General features: G+C 35.8%; 1 pseudogene; it reads right to left on the reverse strand.

Moving 5' to 3' along the window:
* Positions 1–17,100: 17,100 nt before the first annotated feature.
* On the reverse strand, positions 17,101–19,326 carry LOC145096077 (vacuolar protein sorting-associated protein 60.1-like; annotated as a pseudogene).
* Positions 19,327–21,287: the final 1,961 nt, after the last annotated feature.

Below are 21,287 nucleotides of genomic sequence, written 5' to 3' on the forward strand. Positions count from 1 at the left end.
GAATGGGAAATATTTTGATGTGATTGTCACTTGAAATAAGTTGAGTATTGATTTACATTTTCTAATAAACATTATCAGAATGTTTTAGGTTGAAAAGATACTGAAGATTCAACAAGTGTTTGAAGAATCATATGTTGGACCACTTGAAGTTTACTTGGAGCACTTTTTGTACACATGGGTCACTTGCTAAACATGGAGCACTTGAAGAAAGCTAGTTGGATCATCATGATCTCAGATGGCACATCTAGATCACATGTGGAGCATCAAGACATTGATGAATCATTTAGAATATTGATGGCTCATCAGAAACATTATTGGTTCATCCACAACTCTATGGCTCAACAAGAGTTGATGGCTCAACAGGAGTACTTGGTGGCTCAACTCAATTCAATGGATCAACATGGTCACATTGATGGCTCAACTGATGGGTTTTGAGCATACTAACACTTCCTAAGTGTACATGCAACCCTAATAACCTTGAATCTATGTTTGTCTAATTATCATGCAAAGTTGATTTCCAAGGCTATGATCCTATCTAGCATACATGGGGAACAATTTTAACTTGAATAATAGATAGATCTACGTACCTTGTTATTGTAAGTGTTCCTTGAAACCTTGTGAGCCTAGCACCTCAAGTGGGATGCCTCAAATGCTTCACACAACACCAAATGCAAAGTATAAACTTGAGAGAATACTCTAACACACTCAAAATCGGCCAAGCCCTCTTGTTTTCTCTAGTGTAGCCGATTGTGGGGAGAGACATGGTCCTTATATAGTGTGTTGCATTATGTAAAACCCTAATGTAACATGACTCTTCATTTCTCAATCCATGGGTTAACTCCATGGAGCATCCATGGAGCATCCTATGGGTGGAACCCAACTTGATAATCCATGGAGCCTTTTAGCCCACTATATAACATATGGAAGATTTACATAATCTACCCATATATTTAATTAGTTATTCTTTTGATCACTTAATTAATTCTAAATTAATTCTTGATCAAAACTAATTAGATAATATTATTAATATATTAGAACTTATAATATATTAATAAACCATATGTGTTAGTTCTCTCATTTAATTTATTCAATTGCATGGTGCCATGCAACCCAAATGGACCATGCCGGGTCAGGTCAAGTATTTACCAGAAATAGTTATGGACATAGACACCTTATCCAATAGTCTCCCACTTGGATAAGTCTATTAACTATAACTTCAATACTTCAGGTACCGATCTGCAATCATAACTCTTTCAAGGTCTCTCAGAACTGAGAAGATGTTGATACGCCATTGAAGTTAAGTGATCATATAATCCTCTATTCTAGATATCAGCCAGACAAATACGTGGAACAATGCCTTACTTATTGTTTAGTAGTTTGTTTCCCGATTTCTGATTTGTTTGACAAATAACTTAATTGAAGACATCAACTTAGTTCTGACCGGGCCCGGTACATAGGTCAAAACAAAATCATCGAGGGGCCCAGATATCAGCTTCAAATCCAAGAAGGAATAGATAAAATTCGAATCATATGTTTGTTCTACCACTCATTGAATTACACACAAAAGCACGTTTTATAACAACGAGTTACCAATTCGTTTTCGTACAATCAATGCATAACCAACTCGTAAGTAACAAATCATATCTCTAGGTTTGAAGACTTATATGATATTATCGTCTCATGATCACTCGAGATAAAATTCCACGAAGTGATTCCAGTGATCGTGGGTTGATTCCAATACTCATAACTTATGAGTACTCATGAAGTGTTGTCTTATATCCTGATACCTACAACCATCTTCATGATAGTCTTACTTCATATCTACTTCCAACATATGACTGACTGTGGAAAATTTGAATAATATGTGAAACCACAACATACTATTCTGGAAGTCAAAACATGCAAAAGAAATTATAGTGAACGATTGACAAAAGATAGTAACACTTTACTCATAAATAAACACAACTTTTATTCATCATCAATTGTCAATTACACTTTACAAATTTCATAATTTATCTAACTACTAAAACTCATATCATCCTTCAGCCCTATGCTCCGAGCATGCTGGAGATGCTTAACCCTACTCAGTCCCTTCGTGAGGGAATCTGTTGGGTTCTCATCTGATGATACCCTCTTTTCCACGAGGATTCCTTCTTCTATGCAATGTCTGATAAAATGATATTTTTTGTCGATGTGTCTGGATCTCCCGTGATCCCTTGGTTCCTTGGCTAAGGCAACAACACTTTCACTATCACATAAAATTTCCATGGGCTCCTTTATAGCTGGTACAACTCCAAGGTCTCCAATGAAGTTCTTTAGCCATATTGCCTCCTTTGCTACTGCGCTCTCTGCTATATACTCTGATTCATAAGTTGAATCAGCCACTGTCTCCTTCTTTGAACTCTTCCAAGTGATTGCTACTTCGTTTAAGGTAAAGACCCAGTCCGACTGAGAGCGGAAATTATCCCTATCAGTTTGGAAGCTAGCATCACTATACCCTACAACTCTCAAGTCATCACTCCCACCGAGGGTAAGGACCCAATCCTTAGTCCTCCATAGGTACTTGAGGATATTCTTTACCGCAGTCTAGTGTGCCTTTCCAGGATTCCCTTGATACCTGCTAACCATGCTCAAGGAAAAAGCTACATCAGGTCAAGTACACGTTATAGCATACATGATCGATCCTACTGCTGAAGCATAAGGTACTTGACTCATTTCTGCTATCTCAGCCTCGATACTTGGGCTTTGTGTCTTACTCAATCTGGCGTTACTCTAGATGGGTAACTCTCCTTTCTTGGAGTTCAGCATGCTGAATCTCTTCAACACCTTGCCCAAGTATGTACTTTGACTAAGTCCAATTAGTCTTTTACTCTGGTTTCTCAAAATCCTTATCCCTAGAATATAGGCAGCTTCTCCTAAGTCCTTTATAGAGAAACAATTCCCAAGCCAGGACTTAACTTCCTGTAGAGTTGGGATGTCATTTCCTATGAGTAGTATGTTATCCATATATAATACCAAAAAGCTAACTATACTCCCACTAGCCTTGACATAAACACAAGATTCATCTTAACTCCTAGAAAATCCAAATTCCTTGACCTTTTCATCAAAGAAAAGATTCCATCTGCGAGGTGCTTGCTTTAATCCATAAATGGATTTCTCAAGCTTACACACTCTATTAGGGTAATCATTGCTGACAAAACCTTCTGGCTGACTTATGTAAACATCTTCAGTCAACTCTCCATTAAGGAAAGCAGTTTTGACACCCATTTGCCAAATTTCATAGTCGTGAAATGTAGTTGTGGCTAACATAACCCTAATAGACTTAATCTTGGCTACTGGAGAAAAAGTCTCATCATAATCCATTCCAGGAATTTGAGAGAAGCCCTTTGCAACCAGTCGAGCCTTATAGGTGTGTACATTACCATCCATGTCGGTCTTCTTCTTGAAGATCCATTTGCACCCTACAGTATTACGACCTGGTACGTTCTCAACCAAGTTCCAAACTTGATTGTCATACATGGATTGTATCTCGCTATCCATAGCCTCTTTCCATATAGCAAACTCAGGTCCTGCAATGGCTTCCGCGTAGCTGTTAGGTCCATCCAGACCTACTAGTGTCTCATCACTAATAAGTGTCTCACCTTCCACAATAATATGGAAACCATAGTAATGCTCAGGTGTATTCCTAACCCTCGTGGAATGCCTCAGAGGTATAGACTCGTCAATTGGCTCAATAGGAGTTTCCTCCTCAAGTTGAGGGCTAGGGTTTGAAGTTCCTTCACCGCTTGACTCTTGAAGTTCTTCAAGGTCAATTTGCCTCCCACTCTCTCCTTGGCTTATAAATTCTCTCTCTCGAAAGACTCCTCTTCTTGGTATAAAGACCACATTATCACTAGGTCTGTAGAAGAGGTAACCAAAGGATCTTTGTGGGTTGCCGATGAAAATACACCTCTCGCTTCGGGGTTCTAGCTTATCATGAGACTCGCGCATCATAAAAGCCTCGCAACTGCAAATCTTGATGTGGTCTAGTCTAGGTACTTTACCATTCCACATCTCATGAGGAGTTTTGGCAACTTTCTTTGTAGGGACTAGATTAAGAATATGGGCGGCAATCTCTAACGCATACCCCCATAATGAGATTTGTAGCGAAGCTTGACTCATCATGGAATGAACCATATCCAACAAGGTTCAATTACGCCTCTTAGCCACACACTTCAACTGCGGTGTCCTGGGAGGTGTCAATTGTGAGATAATCCCACATTCCCTAAGATAGTCGAGGAACTCTGAACTAAGATACTCACCACCTCGATTGGATCGAAGCATCTTAATGTTCCTACCCAATTGATTCTCGACATCCTATTTAAATTCCTTAAACCTTTCAAAAGTCTCTGACTTATATTAAGTAGACATATCCATATCTACTGTAATCATCAGTAAAAGTCAAATAATAACGATTAGCATCCCATGTGGCATGTTTGAATGGTCCACACACATCCGTGTGCACAAGATCCAACAAACCTTTACCCCTCTCACAAGAACCTGTGAAGGGTTACTTTGTCATTTTTCCAAGTAATCATGATTCATAACTATCATCAAATTTTAGGTCAAAAGACTCCCAGAATCCATCCTTTTGGAGTTGGCCTATACGTTTCTTGCTTATATGTCCAAGACGACAATGGCATAGTGATGCTTTATCCAAGTTATTATTATTAACAAAATCAACACACAATACATTATTTCCTAAGTTATCAACCACATATACAGTTTCATACACGCCATCACAAGGTACTGCTTTAAAATAAAGAACATTATTAAAGAAAGCATTAATCGAACCAACTTCATTATCCAATGAAAAGGTGAAACCTTGTTTATACAATGCATGAAAGGAAATAATATTTCTTTCCATTTCTGGCAAATAACAACATTTATTAAAATCTAAACTAAACCCACTACTTAGAGATAAGGTATAAACTCTAATCTTGGTGACAGCTGAAGCTTTCTTGTTTCCCATGATCAAGTTTATCCTTCCGTGCTCCACATTCTCACTTCTTCTTAGTCCCTGCAAATCAGAACAGATATGAATACCACAATCGGTATCAAGGGCCCATGAGTTAGAATGGGGTGAGTTATTAGATAAGATAGTGTAAATACCTGCATGGTTGGGTTTAACTTTCCCATCCTTCACATCTTGCTGGTACTTTGGGCAGTTCCACTTCCAATGTGCCTTTTCATGGCAATAGAAGCATTCAGCCTCTTTTGGGTCAGAAGAAGGAGTGATGAAACCTTTATTGGTTCTAGTTTAAGAAGAGTCATCAAGGGTCCAAACCTTGGTACCCTTCGAAGAACTCTTTCTCTTCTTCCCTCGTCCTTTCCAGATTGCCAAGACAGGGGCGGAGTTGGTAGGAGTAGGAGTAGTAACAACCACCTTACCCTTAAGACCACTTTCCGCGGTCTTTAAGAGTCCTTGAAGTTTGCTGAGAGTGACCTCTTCCTTGTTCATGTGGTATGTCATGCGGAATTGATCATAACATGAAGGTAAGGAGTGTAAAATAATATCTATTGCTAGCTCCTCGGGGAAGTTCACATTAAGATTCAGCAAGTGGTCCACAAATCGTTGCATTTTCTGCATGTGGCCCGTGATGGGTTCTCCATCCTTCATTCGGGTTGTTATCATGGAGGAGATGTTTTCATACCTCTCTTGTCTTGCACTTTGATGGTATCTTGCCATCAAGTCTTGGTGCATTTCAAAAGGGTAGTAGTCCTCGTAGGACTTTTGGAGATCGGCTGTCATAGTGGCCATCATGATGCATGCCCCCTTGGTGTCATCCCTTTCATGTGACCTAAAGTCAGCGATCTCTTGAGGAGTAGCAACTGTCTCATCAATATCCTTAATCTCCTTATCAAGTACATATTCTTTGTCATCGTAGCGGGTAATCATTCAGATGTTTTTTATCCATTTGTTATAGTTGGATCCATCAAAAGTGACTTTCCCACACAAATTCATAAGGGAAAAAGGAGCCATTAAGATTAGAGCCAGAAGCAGCCGTGTTTTCAGACATCTGAAAAGAAGAAAAGTTTAGTTTCGAAATAGAGATAGTCCTTAATAAAACACCCAAATGTAGTATTAAGGCTAGGACCCAATCACAATATGTTATACATATAAGAGGTATGCCATAATTTAAGTAATAACATATTTGAAAGGTAGGTGAATGACGATTCACCAATTTCCACCAAAGTCGAAATATTAAAAATATTTAATTTGGTTCTTAGAAACTCCTAGATTCTTTTGAGATTCAATGAACTTTTCAAAGGCATGTTTCAATCTCGAGTGTGCCCTCCAAGTTTTCTGACTGGGATGCTGAGGATCACAAAATGAGGTGTGAAGTAACCATGCAAATTACTTGGTACCCTTAATAATTTACCCCTCAATTGATGTGCCGGTTAACCACCCACGCTCCATCGATACTATGATAAATATTAAGTCACCCTTTACCTACCTAGTTAAGTCCAAGTTTGTGTGCCGGTTAACCACACACGCTCACTAACGACTTAGACAAAGTGTAAAGTGTAATTTCATGGATTAGCACCTTATTCACATTTTTCCTAAAGTAACTAAGATTGGGAATTTAATAAAACATTTAGTTACTTTATAATATTCATCATACTTTTAATGAGAATTTATAAGTCCTTGTCTTACCCGTTCGGTTAACGACCCTCCACCAGTCAAGCAAGCAGTGGGTGAGAGTGGACACCCATTAAGTTGCCATTTTATAGGCAACAACCTTATACCCACCTTATAGACCGACTTCGTGAATGAGGCGTACTAGCGTTAAGACGACTTTGATTTTATATACATATATATATATATATATATATATATATATATATATTATTAACTTATAATATTATAAGTATAAGAGTTGAATTTTAGCTTTTAAAATTCTAAGGGTTGGAAGTAAAGTTTTAATCAAGACTTTACTTGTTCCAAAACTTGAGGGCAAGTTTTGTAAACTTTCAAAACTTTTCATTTCTTGTAACTTATGAGTTTATTAGGGTATTAAAAATGAAGACTCTTCATTTTTATAACCCATGTGTTCCTTTAATGGTTTTAAAGCAAAGTGACTTTTGGTTTTCCATAAATTGAGGACAAGTTATGGACTCCATTAAAACACATAATGATCATGAATTAATCTACCACATAGGTTATAAATAATTCCTATGATCATCTAAACATCATAAGATCAAGAACATGAATATGAAAACTTTCATGAATAAAAAAATTACATTTAAAACTTTGTAATTTTGATAACTTGTTGTTGTAAATGGATTAGCAAAGACATTACACCATCTAAAACAGGTTTTCAAGTACCAAAACAGTTTAGGGTAATGTTTCTAGTCCATTTCCAGCAACTAAAGTCGAAAAACTGCAATATGAGGCTCCTACTCGCCAAGTGCATGAACCTACTCGGCGAGTAGATTGAAGATTCACATGAACTTGGCGATTCCCCCGATGGACTCGGTGAGTTCATCAGTCAAATTGCAAAAATATCGACTTTTTTTTCCAACTATTTAGCACAAATAACAAACAAACAAGCCTAGTCTCTGATACTACTGATGGGTTTTGAGCATACTAACAATTCCTAAGTGCACATGAAACCCTAATAACCTTGAATCTATGTTTGTCTAATTATCATGCAAAGTTGATTTCCAAGGCTATGATCCTATCTAGCATACATGGGGAACAATTTTAACTTGAATAATAGATAGAACTACATACCTTGTTATTGTAAGTGTTCCTTGAAACCTTGTGAGCCTAGCACCTCATGTGGAATGCCTCAAATGCTTCACACAACACCAAATGCAAAGTATAAACTTGAGAGAATACTCTAACACACTCAAAATCGGCCAAGCCCTTTTGTTTTTTCTAGTGTAGCCGATTTTGGGGAGAGACATGGTCCTTATATAGTGTGTTGCATTAGGTAAAACCCTAATGGAACATGACTCTTCATTTCTCAATCCATGGGTTAACCCCATGGAGCATCCATGGAGAATCCTATGGGTGGAACCCAACTTGATAATCCATGGAGCCTTTTAGCCCACTATATAAGATATGGAAGATTTACATAATCTACCCATATATTTAATTAGTTATTCTTTTGATCACTTAACTAATTCTAAATTAATTCTTGATCAAAACTAATTAAATAATATTATTAATATATTAGAACTTACAATATATTAATAAACCATATTTGTTATTTCTCTCATTTAGTTTATTCAATTGCATGGTGCCATGCAACCCAAATGGACCATGCCGGGTCGGGTTAAGTATTTACTAGAAATAGTTATGGACTTAGACACCTTATCCAACATCAACAAGACTGCGCCTGACTAATCATGTACAATGAAGGCACGTCCAAATGCTCAAAGGAACATGAATTTCGTCCATGGTCCATCATCAACATATGGTGGTACATATTTAAGTTCAAGTCACAGTCCAACACTGAAGAAACAACTGAACTTGGTCAACAACACTTCTGGAAGTTGATGACATCTAAGAAGACAATCGAGCAACATGATGCTCATGTTGCTCATCACTTTTTCAATGTTGATCAAGAAGGTTCAAGAATTATGAAACTCATAACTTGGATAGAACCCTAACGGAATACTAACGGAATTGGAATATTCCATCCATTCTCCGTTAAGTAGGGCAATGGTATCAACTGATGAATCAGTCATGATGACGTGTCAACACCTGATTGGTTAAGCCATGTGATGGGCTTTTCCAAAGCCTATAAATAGGCCCATTGGGATCCATTATAAAGTTGCTCTTCCTTGCTCATTTCAGATCATTCTGCACAATTGCTGTTTAGATTAGTCTTCAGAGAGCCATTTCAGTGTTTTAGCTTGTCTATCATTCAAACACTTGTAACTGAATCTTGTTGAATATGAGACACTTTTGAATCATTGATATTGAACATATAAAAACGTTTTTGTTATTAACTTGGTGATTCACAACACTTTATTTTCCTCAATACTTGCCACTTGACGATTCAGAAACTCTGTTTCAATATTTTCAACACTTGGACTACTCTAGTCTTGGTTTACTGAATTTTTCTCATTTCTTCACCAAGCTTCGAAGATGCCACAACTTTACCTTCCTTACTATCATGTGACGACAGCAACCACTATCGATGTACCATTTGTCATCATATTGCCTGTCACATAAAAACTGCAATAATTGGAAAAATTTAGGTCCCTAAGGATTTTTGGGTCCTTGGTTATTAGTATGAAAAGCATTGTGGAATGAAGAACCTAGTATCCAATTAGGAACTTTGGATTTTAAACTATTAAATAAGTCCAAGTACTTAGTTATAGGTGTTGAAATGAAATCATTTGTTATTTTAGGTTCAACACTAACTTTACCTTTTCCCTTGTTAGTTCATTTAACACCAACCTTTGCTTTAGGAACAACCTTACATTGCCGAACTAGAGGATTCGAATCCTTTGATGAAGAACTTCCATTTAACGAGTCATTCAAGTAGCTCTCATAAGCGTGCTTGATTTTGTATTAAGAGATTTTTCCAAACTGAAAAGGCTTTCCTTTTCCCTCAAGCTAGTGATTTAAAATTCTTCACATTGGATTTTCCTTGGACAAACGAAGCTTTAGTTGTTTGTTTTGAAGAAGGATTTGGAAAAAAGTTTGTTGAGGGAAAATCCAACATTTGTATGATTAAAAACATTTCATTGATAACTGTTTTGAAAATGTTTCTTATAACCAACATTTGTATGATTAAAAAGATGTTGTTCATTAGTAAACCGTTTCGGATTTTGAAATTGAGGAAAATGCCTTTGTTCAATAGTTTGAAAACCTTTTATTTAGAAAATTAGGAACCATATTCCTTTATTGTTGGCTATTAACAAAATTATGATTTCTTTGACAAGAATTTTGTGAAAATCTCACATTTTGTTGATTTGAGACATAATTCCTTGATTGAGAATTTTTATTAAAATTTTCATTTCGTTGTTTTTGAACATTCAGTTTTGGAGGTGATTTGGAGAAATTTGCATTTCTTTTTGAAAAATATTTTTGTTTCAAAGATGTTTTTGGAATGCTTTTGTTTTCAGCAAAAGACTTAGTTTGAGAATTAGTGTGAGTGGGTTTAGTGTTTTCTTTCGCAAATGATTTTTAACAAAACATATAGTTTCTTTCGAGAATCTATATTTTGTCAATAAACCTTCTTTCGTGCTTTAGTCTTTGAAATATCACATTCTTTTGAAATCTTTTGAATTTGTTCTTTAAAATTTTGAACATTTCAAGATTGTTTATGAGAAACAGGTTCAATAGGTTGTGTGTCACCACTTGACTTTTTAGTTTTAACAACCCAATTCTGTTTTGATTTTTGTCTTTGAAAATTCGATGAATTTTTATGAAGACTATTTTCAACAGTGCTCTGGTTTGAGAAAAATCCTTAATTCAAAATTTTTTATTATCTGTCTTAACAAGTTTGTTGATCTCCGGTTTGAGTTTGTCACCATTCCTTGAAGTAACAGACATTTGATTTGGGAAAACAGCATCATCTATGCATTTGAAGTTTAGATATACAACAAAGTTTAGTTTGACATCATGAGGACCTTTTTCCGTCATTACCTTTTCGAATTTCTCTGTATCCTTATATAGTTGATCAACAAAAACTCTTGAAATAGTTGTTTCATTTAAAAATTCATCATCATCATCATCATCATCATCATCATCATCACTATCTGTTTAACTATCCTCAACAATCACATGATCAGGCTAATGAACTTTCAAAGTAGAGTGTAGATCATTGTTAACTATAACTAACGGATCATCACAAATTTCTTTACCCCTAGACAGTGAAGTGACATTAATGATAGATAATGTTGAACAATCAACAACTTCCTTTTCCTCAATTTCACTAACATTATCAGAATTATCTTCAATATCAACAAAAAAAATTGTGAGTCATAGGTCGAAGTCTTAGTTCTTTTCAAAAGTTTTCATTTGTTCGTTTTTGGTCAAGGTCTGATTCACTATATCAACAAGATCATTTGCATCCATACATTCATCAATATTGACAATACAATATGCATATCTATCATTTGGAACTTTGTCATACTCAAAAATCTTTTTCTCACAGTCAAAGGAAGTCACATCAATTTTCTCCCTTCGAAAGTTAAAAAGGGTAAAAGCTACCTATGTTGTTCTTTGCTTATGCTTGAAGAATGATGCAACACAGTTAATTTGGAATAAATTCGTTTTGTCGTATTACAATAGATATTTCTTTGTGTTAACAAAACTTGAACCTCTATTCTCAAGTATTCTCTATCATCATTAACATTCCTAAGCTGCAATTCTAACTTGTCTATTCTAGAATTCTTGAACTCCAAATTCTTTTGAGTTTCTAGCAATAATGTTTTGGACCTTTTAGTCTCACTACTAGCAGAGATAATCAAATTATTAACATATGTAACATCTCTATCAAACTCAGATAATATTGAAACACAAGAACTAGACGGAATATTAAAGGATTTGAGAAGATTACGTACCTTGGACATCATGGGAGACATGCCTTCATCACAACTTCCTTTGGCCACCAAAGACATCCCTTTTGTCTTTGCTCTTACCTCTTCGAGCCTCTCCACATAATAGGCTTCATCTTTTATCCTATTCTTCTTCTCATCTCTCTTCCCCAACATACAATCACTCGCCATGTGGTTACCATTGCAGTAACGACAGTCGAACCCTAAGTTACCCTTTAGCTTTTTCTCGATCTTCGCATCCTCGGTCCTAACTTCCTACTTCTCCATTTTATTCTCTTCTCTCACTCCCTTCACCAATGAACTAACTTTCGAATCACTTGTTTTAGGCTTCGAATTGAAAGGTTTCTTGAAAAAAAAATTCACTTTATTATTTGAATAGAATGTTATTGCTTTGTCATCAGAATTCACAATCAGTCCTTCATCCTCTAATACTTCATTCTCAGCAGACTCAATCTCAACATCTTTTCTTCTGACCTTAGACATCAAGGCTGGAGAACCTCCAAAACTCATTCTCGTTTCTGATGGGTTTGAGCTAAAAGAACATCCCATGTACTCATGCAAACCGTAAAGGTTTGATCTAGGTTTCTTTATTGTACATGCAATTCATCCCAGACTTATAAACCCTAGATCTAGCATACATATTTTGAAAATACTATTTGAAAATAGATATAGATGATTACCTCTTCAACAATGGCAGTAAACTTCTTGTCGTGGAGCTTAGACTCACAAATGTCACTCCTCTAATGGCTTACAAACACCACAAGCAAGAGGATGCTAATTGAGACTGAGGGAATGGCACAATTTCGACTATGAAGACTTCTAGGGTTTCCAGTGGCCGAAATTTGATGCCCTAGGGTATTATTTATACTTATGTTCCCCGGGTTTCAGTCAAAACCCGAATTGACAACTTAGGCATTAAGCAATCCAAGGAAGCTTCTGGAATAGGGCCCTTATCACTGAAATTAGGATGTACACATCCCTAATTTCATCCATGCCTAGTCCATAAGCCTTCTCAGCCTAATATTCAACTATCACACATTTGATAGTTTAAGCGACCTGTTATTTAATCAATGTCTTTTAGCCACATAATTAATTCTTAATTATTTTTTTTGTCTAATATTAATTAAACTATATAATTTCTCCTTTAATATATTATTCATATAATATATTAATGAACCATAATAACCTCTCTCTTCATAAATCACCCTGTCAAGTTGCTCTAGTGAAGGCAACCCAAAAGGACCATGCACAACCGGGTCAAGTAAATACCAAATATAGTTACGAACTTAGACACTAATCCAACAGTCCCCCACTTGGATAAGTTTAGTAACTACAAATGTAAGTACAATCCGATTAGCAATCGTAGCTATCAAAGACGCTGTCGAACTCTTATCTTATCAGTAACCTATCCTTTAGGTAAAGGATCATATAGTCCTCTGTTCTAGATATCGTGTGGACAATTACATGGAACATAGTCATACTTATTGTCCAATAGTTTTGTTTCTCGATCTCTGATTCGTCATACATAAAACTTAATTGAACACATGAATTTAGTCCTGACCGGGACCGACACGTAAGTGAAACCAAATCATCGAGGGGCCCAGATATCGCTTTTACCCTCTTAAAATAAAAGGAACAGATAAACTTTGACTTATATGCATTTACCATTCACTTATCAAATCATACACAACAATGTGTTTTATAACATCCAGTTACTGATGCGTTTATGCATTATCAATGCTGTGACAACCCGATATTTCGAGGCAATATGATGGAACGCAAGTCAAATTTAGGTCAAAATTTAACTTTCCTAAAATCTTATTTGGGTTAAATAAGGTAGTAGGAATCGTATCAAGGTTTTCGTACATATGAAGAACCCTAAAATCTGAGTTATAACGAACAAGTTATGACCAACTGAAAATTCTCGGCAAAACCGGCCACACTGATAGACGTAAAACGCGAAGTTTCAATACAATAGTTTTTAGCCTTAGGTATCTAAATGAAAGTTTTAGATATAATTAAACCGTAAACGTACATAAAAAGAACGTCCAACTCTGACTTCATATGAGGAAGTTATGATTTTTCGAAGTTTCAGACATAGCAAGTAGACAGCTAAAAACTCGAATTAGAGATCGAGAGACTTTTAGCCGACACAAACTAAATGAGAATCGAAGGTCTCAACAATACTGGCTCAACGGTAACAAGTCTGACGAAAACTGACATCGGATGAAGAAGTTATGGAACTTTAACGGAATTTTCCTATCTCGACCTATTAAAAATATAATATTAAAAAATAAATTCAAACTTAGCTGATGGAGTCTAAACAAAAGTTGTAGATCTTAGTCTCACCTACGCGTGGATATAAAGAACGTTGAAAATGGAGTTCGTATGAGGAAGATATGAATTTTTGAAGTTGACTAAATAATTAAAATATAAATTTAATTAAAATCTGGTATTATCCGAAGGCGGAGTCATCGGACCAATCCAGGTTACACCCAGCGTACCCTCGTACGCCCCGAATACTCGGATGCTCGGCCTCAATTTGTCCACGTTGCTCCGATGCTTCGACCGAGGATGCGGTCATGCGTGACGAATGAGTACGCCCCGTGTACTCTTGTATGCTGAGCATACCGAGGACCTCCAACCACTATAAATAGAATGCAAGGATGCCAGCCATTTTTGTTCAATTCTTCCCTTTCTCGCGCTGAAGCTCTGCATTTCAACCCTCGGAGTCATCCCAAAGTGCTGGTTTTCATGTCCAAGTTCGGAAGGAAGTTTTATGCTCCCGAGATTCCCGAGAAACCCGAGAAATCCGCTTTCTCAAGTAGAAGTTCTGCTCGGTTTTCGTGTCGCTTTCTTCAGTCAATCAAGTGAGTTCATACCCCTTTAATCCACACTTTCAAATGCTTTATAAATTCTTTTTATACACATTTAAAGGGGGAGAATACAAGTAAACACACGGTTATTCCCGTGTGAAAGACATAAATCTTTGTTATACTTTTTGGTTATAAAATCAATCACACACTACTAGAGAAACAGCCTTTCACGACGCGCAATCAATGACACGCGCTGATAGAGGACGGGCATTTTTGTGTGCCCTAAAAATTGATGTTAGTTTTCCAAAATATGAAGCATAGAGGGCACGCATTTTTGCGTTCCCTTAAATTAGTGTCTAATAAAAATAAAAATAAAAGCATGGAGGGCACCTTAAATAAAATGTGCGCCGTCTAACCATGTCGTTTTATAAATTTTAATGAAACGCGTGTTGCATCTCTCATGGGGGGAAATGAAATCCAAAAAATTAAAAACCCCGCTTTGTTTCCACCGGCTGAAAACCCTAGCTCGTCCCTGTTGAAAACCCGCATTCTTTCTTTCTTCTCTCTTGATTCTCAAACATCCACCGCTTCACTTCTCCACAATGTGCTCAAAGTAGCCGCTCAAGTACCCGACAGTGGTCCATGTGTCACATACATCGGCGAAGGCGGTTCCGACAATTTCATCAAAATGGTCCACAACGGAATCGAGTATGGTGACATGTAGCTAATTTCCGAAGCATATGGCATGTTGAATCCATTGGGAAACTCTTGAACGAGGAACTACACAAAGTGTTCTCGGAATGGAATCTGGGGGATCTTCAAAGCTTTTTGATTGAAATCACCGCAGACATCTTCGAAATCAAGGACGACAAGGGAGACGAATATCTAGTCGACAAAGTGTTGGATAAAACAGGCATGGAAGAGACCGGAAAATGGACCGTCCAACAAGCGGCGGATCTATCAATCGTTTCCCCCACAATCGCGGCGTCTCTGGATTCGTGATTCCTGAGCAGATTAAAAGAGGAACGTGTTGAAGCTGCTAAGATCTTTAAATACGGTGGGTTCGGTGATATTTTGGGCACTCAAAATGTGGATACACAATAAACTGGTTCTTTCACGCCCTCAACAAACATTCTATCGGGTTCGTAATTCCTTTCCAAATCTTGGGTGTTAATCTTTAAATCTCAATCTTTAATTCGGAATTACGAAATTGAAATTGTGCATATTCTTTTTATGCACGGACATAACTACTTCAAAATTGACCTAGATATACATCGATTCAGCTGCATCTCATGGAAAGCACTTGATGCATTCCAGGGACGATTGAAACATGGGATTCTTGGCATTGGTTTAACGATTCAGGTAAATTGGGTTTCTGGTTTTTGAATATGGAATTGGATTTTGTGTTGTGATTCATAAACTGAATATATGTATTTGATTGGATTCTCAATTTTTAGGCATGACATCCTGAAGAACTACCCGAGCAAGTTGTATGTTGTGTTAGGCTTAACAAGATCGACTTTTCTGATCATGGTCAAATCCCAAAAATTTTAATACCAAATAGTGATTAATGCTACAGAAAAATGAGAATGGCTGTGGAGTATTTTGAATTGAGTAGGAAAGGTGCAGCCCTCATGGATATATTAGCAGAAATGCCAAGGTTCCCTGAACGTGAGGTATATTTAGTTTAGGGTTTTAATTGATCTATTGGTTTAATAGTTGACCAAATCTTAGATAATTGATGTTGACTTTGATTATCTATTTGAAGTTCTCATTGATTAAGAAAGCAGAAGACAATGAAGTTGATACGGCAGAGCTAAGCTGATACTGCAGAGCTAAGTCCTCATTAATAATCCACAACTTAGTATGGTTAAAATCCGCACCGTTGACGATAATTCTGTGAATGTCTTGGAAAAGGACTATTATACCCTTTCTGTAGGTAGGAAGCTAATCATTTTGCAGATCTTATGTTATGGTGCCCTGGATTCTACAGAACTAAGGGCAGAAATAGACAATCGTGAAGAATTTGAAGTGGGACCAGATCCTGATGCAATTATTGCATTCACTGAACCTGTAAAAGACACACCTATAAAAAGACGAGGTCTCCCTCCTAAAACCCCTTTACCCAAGGATCAAGAACCTGTAAAAGATATTCCTATTCCTAGTATTTAAAACCAGAACCTCTACTCATTCCGCCAGGATCACACATAACCTATTAACACAAAACCAAAAAAGTTATCTTTTTATGATTTTCCCAAAATACCCTTTAATTAATTAACTAATTAATGATGTTAAATTCGGAAGCTAACCTTGCAGAAAGGAATATTACCACAGATGATGCTTAAGCATGCTGCTCGACTAGGTAAAACTTTTTTGAATCAATAGTGTTAAAAATCATATACCCAATTCTTTTTTTTTTCATTTCTAATGCTAGATGTATGAGAAACAGAAGAGTTCACTGTTTTAGCAATTTGGGTATCTGAAATTCTTGAATTTTGTTGTGATTTCAATCTAGATTCTTGTAATGAGGTCATCTGATTTATTCTTTCATGTTTTTCTTCTCTTCTATCTGTTCTTGAAGTATCTAAATGCACTTCTTGTTTTTCATTTATGATGTTAGATTGCATATGTGAAACATAAGAGTTCTCAATGTTAGCAATTTGGGTATCTGAAATTCTTGAAATTTGTTGTGATTTTACTCTATATTCTTGTAATGAGGTCATCTGATTAATGGTTTCACTGGCACTGCATGTCCACTTGGAGCTAAAGGCATATTAAGTTCTGCATCCAGATCGGGTTCATTATCAGGTTGAATATATGAAGGTACCCCTTCACCTTTAGTTTCTTGACCCATGTCTGCCTCCAAAGCATCAAGTTCTTAAACATTTCCATGAAGTGAAGTTAACATTTAAAAAAAGAAAAATAATAATAATGAATTTGTGCTTACCACCCATGAGATCATCTTCATCAATATCATCTGGCACACTAAACTTCTACCAAGAGATTCTTGTATCTCACTGCTTATATCCATCATGTCCATCATTTCATCTTGCAAGTTCTAAACATAAAAACAAGATTAAATGATCTGTAATTACAAAGTATCAAAAGAAAGATATTCATAATATTTATACTAACATCAATGTCTTGTATCTTCACAGTTTTCATCATTCCTTTCAACTCTTTGTTTGATCCCGTTTGTAGGAAATGCTTGATAATTGTGGCATATACTGTTTGCTGAGCATCTTTAATACCTTCTGAAGCGAATGCAACTTGATCTAGGTTGATTGTTTGATTGTACAACATGTCACGTTGTCCTTCATACCTACTCAAGTATAACTTACTTTAATTATCAACTCTACAGTAGATCCAAAAATTCAAGGAGGTTATCTTGCCTTCACTTCTCAGGTAGGTTTTTTAATTCATACCCATGTTCAAAATACAAAAATATGTGATCGTTTTTTATTAAACATTTAAAATGCTATAAAGTTTATATGTTATTGTGTTGAAGGACTCGCCTAGTGTACTTCATTTGAAAAAATTATCAGATGTTGTCTGTAGGTAAGAAAAATTCTTCATTTCCTTCTTTCTTATTATTCAGATTTTACAGTGTATGATTTTATGATTTGGATTGCAATGAAAAATATTAGATATGGAGATGCTCAAATCTTTGCCATCAGATTCACCTGAGCAACAGGAGTACATAACAGCCATCCAAAATGAGGATGGATACAACTGGGGGTAATTCTAATTCATGCTCTTTAATTCTTGATTCTAAAATTTGATTTGTTCTAAAAATTATAAATTTACTCTTTTTTTTTCAATAAAAAGTTATAATCCTGTGTTATGGGGAGTCCCTAAAGGAAGCTATTCAACTAACCCTAATGTTGGAATAGTGTCTAAGGCAGCAACTATATTAGGCAAGTATTTGATCCGGTTGTGCATGGTCCTTTTGGGTTGCCTTCACCATAGCAACTTGATGGATGATTTGTTAAGTGAGAGTAAATATTATAAGGAATAATATATGGTTATTTGATTAATATAAGTCATAGATTAATTGGAATTAATTTGGTGACTTAAAGAGATTAATTAAATAAGAGGGTATAAACTGTCAATTGTTTGATAGTTACACTTTAGACTATAAATCCTTATCCTAGATAGGATGGACGATTTCTAGGGCTTGGATAAGCCAAAATCGTCCATAGGGTTATCAAGGATAGGATATGGATCAACTTAAAGTCTAAGTTATCCAATTAGGGTTAAAGCTGTAATCCTTAAGGAGTCTACAAGTATAAATAGACCCTAGGGGTGAGGGAATTCGATACACCATCTAAAGTAGAGATACTCTGGCCGAATTCCTCCCCTCTCCTCTCTCCTAAATCATCTTACTTGCTTTTGGTGTTTCTAAGCCATTAGAGGAGTTACATTTGTGACTCTAGAAGCTCCAAGACAACAAGATCAACAAGGAATCCAAAGGTATGATTCTAGATCTATTTCAATGTTGTTATTTAACCTAATTAGTCATTAGAAGTCTTGGATTCAAAGCATGTTTAATTAGAAAGCCTAGATCCGAGCATTAGGGTTTTGCATGCGCACATAGGAAAGTTCTTATGGCTAAAACCCATCACCTAATGGTTCATTTCGTATAATAGAGCCTCACCTTATTGTTCATATTAACTCTTGTTTTCAATAAAAAAAATTAAATCAAACATGGTTCTGTAACTTTTGTTCATATTAACTTTTTTTTTAACTATGATTACAACATGGATGCACTATGTGGTCCTGATGGTGAACTTCTAGAGAAGTTAAGGAATTTAGAGCCTCGCCTTATTGAGCACATTAGTAATGAGCCTCGTCTTATTTAGAAGCCTTATGCTACAATTATTTTACAAGAGCAATGGCCATTTATGTAATTTTACCAGTGCCTAAATCTTGTATCAAAATGCATATTGTACAGTTGACAGCATCCGGAAAATTTGAGGAATCTTTGGCATTGTTTAAGTTACTTGCACCAGAAGATTCAAACCTTCGAGCCTCAAAGTAGCAGTCAATTCATATCAGGTAATATTTATGGACCTGAGAAGTTTTTTGGATATGAGTGGTAAAGTTTACTATTCAAGAGCTTCATCTGGTATGTCAGATGACATGGACAATTCTTCACTTTCTCATACACCGAAGAGGTTATTTCAGATGCTGTTGGACACACCCATGAAAGCAATCAATCCAAAAGATCAAACAAGGTAACAATTTAACATTATTTAGAGTGAAGAGTATTAAAAGTTTTGATATATATTTTTTAATTTTCAGGGGAGAGTTAACATGCCCCTTGACTCAGGTGCTAGAGAGATGGCATCAATATTAGAGATATGGGATCTCTGGGAATCTTCAAAATGAAATGGTATGTTACTCTTTGATAATGTCAACATCATCCATCAATTATGTTGTGGGGTGAGTAGACTGCATATAATGATGTTCGAACTTTTATAAAGATTCCTGAATCATATTTGAAGTTTCTTTTGTTTACTCTTCATGAAGGAGGTTCTAGAAGCAATTCGTATAAGCTGTACAGGGTACCATACCAACAAGGCTTTTGCTGATTTTGTTAAGCAATTTGGTCTTCTAGTTCCCAAAGTTTTAAGATCAAAGTAAGTAAAATTGATTTAAATCCTAATGGATTTGTTTACTTATCACTTGTTAAGCAATTTGATCTATATATTTCTTCCAGTTCAATCGTCGCCATCGATCCAAGTCGACCTCGATCTAGATTAAGGTCACTGTGGGTTGTTAGTTTTATAGGAATGCATAACTCATGTTAGCAATGTATTACTTTTGTTTAACATTTGAATGATCATTTATATGATATAATAATTTGTGGAATTTATTTTATTTTTTATATATGAGATTTTATTTTATATTATGAGACATTAAATGTGTCATGTAATTTGAAAATTAGTAAATTTACGTAAATCTACAAATAACTTTTTTTAAAAAAAATAAAAGTTATGATACGCAAATATATGTGTCATCTTCATTTATGACATGACCTTTCTTGATAGCTGCTTACGGAAAAACCATCACATTTACAGAGATGCTTACCTTAAAAAAAAATACTAGGGTCTTGGTAGAAGACTTCTTTTATAGGGATCATAGGGATTTCTACGTTTATTCAAACGCTTTCCATTACTTACAAACCTTTACATACTTATACGAACTTTCTTTCAAAACAATGTCAAGACTTTCATTACAAGTTTTACAAATCAAGACACAGTAATACTTATGAATTCACCAGCTTTATTGTTGATACTCGCTTTCAAAATAACTTGTATTCTCAGGTCACAAATAGACAGGTACGACGACCAGACTTTGTGAAGACGGAGCAGTCCAGACTCGTCTTTTTTTTTTCTGATTGTTCATTTATTGTTGTATATTATGAAAGAACACACTTGTAATTACAATTATACTATTAATGCAATGGATGATGTTGTTTCTTGTTTACTACTTTGCATTGTTGTGATACATTAAATGACGTCCTCCGCCCCAGAACGTTTCTGTCGCTCTCGGTTTTGGGGAGTGACAGATTGGTATCAGAGCATTGTTTATAGCGAATTAAGTATATCAACCCATAAAAGATATACTAACTATAAATACAATGGGATTAAAAATAATCTGACCAAGAGTTTATGCTTTTAAATAATAAAATACTTGATTGAGTATACGTGCCTGCATTCATACTAAAATCCGTGTCACAATGACAAGAACAAAAGTATTACGATTGTTGAATATTACATGTAAGCTCGGGGATGTATGGTTAGTCCTAGGAATGGCATAGTCTGATCAACTATGCTGGTCCGAGGAGTGATTAGCATATGCCCAAGATTGGTTGTGATGTATCAACAAGTCTAAAAACTT

The sequence above is a fragment of the Lactuca serriola genome, chromosome 3, assembly GCF_051521515.1.
Source record: "Lactuca serriola cultivar US96UC23 chromosome 3, Lser_US96UC23_V15, whole genome shotgun sequence".
In the NCBI taxonomy this organism is placed as follows: Eukaryota; Viridiplantae; Streptophyta; class Magnoliopsida; order Asterales; family Asteraceae; genus Lactuca; species Lactuca serriola.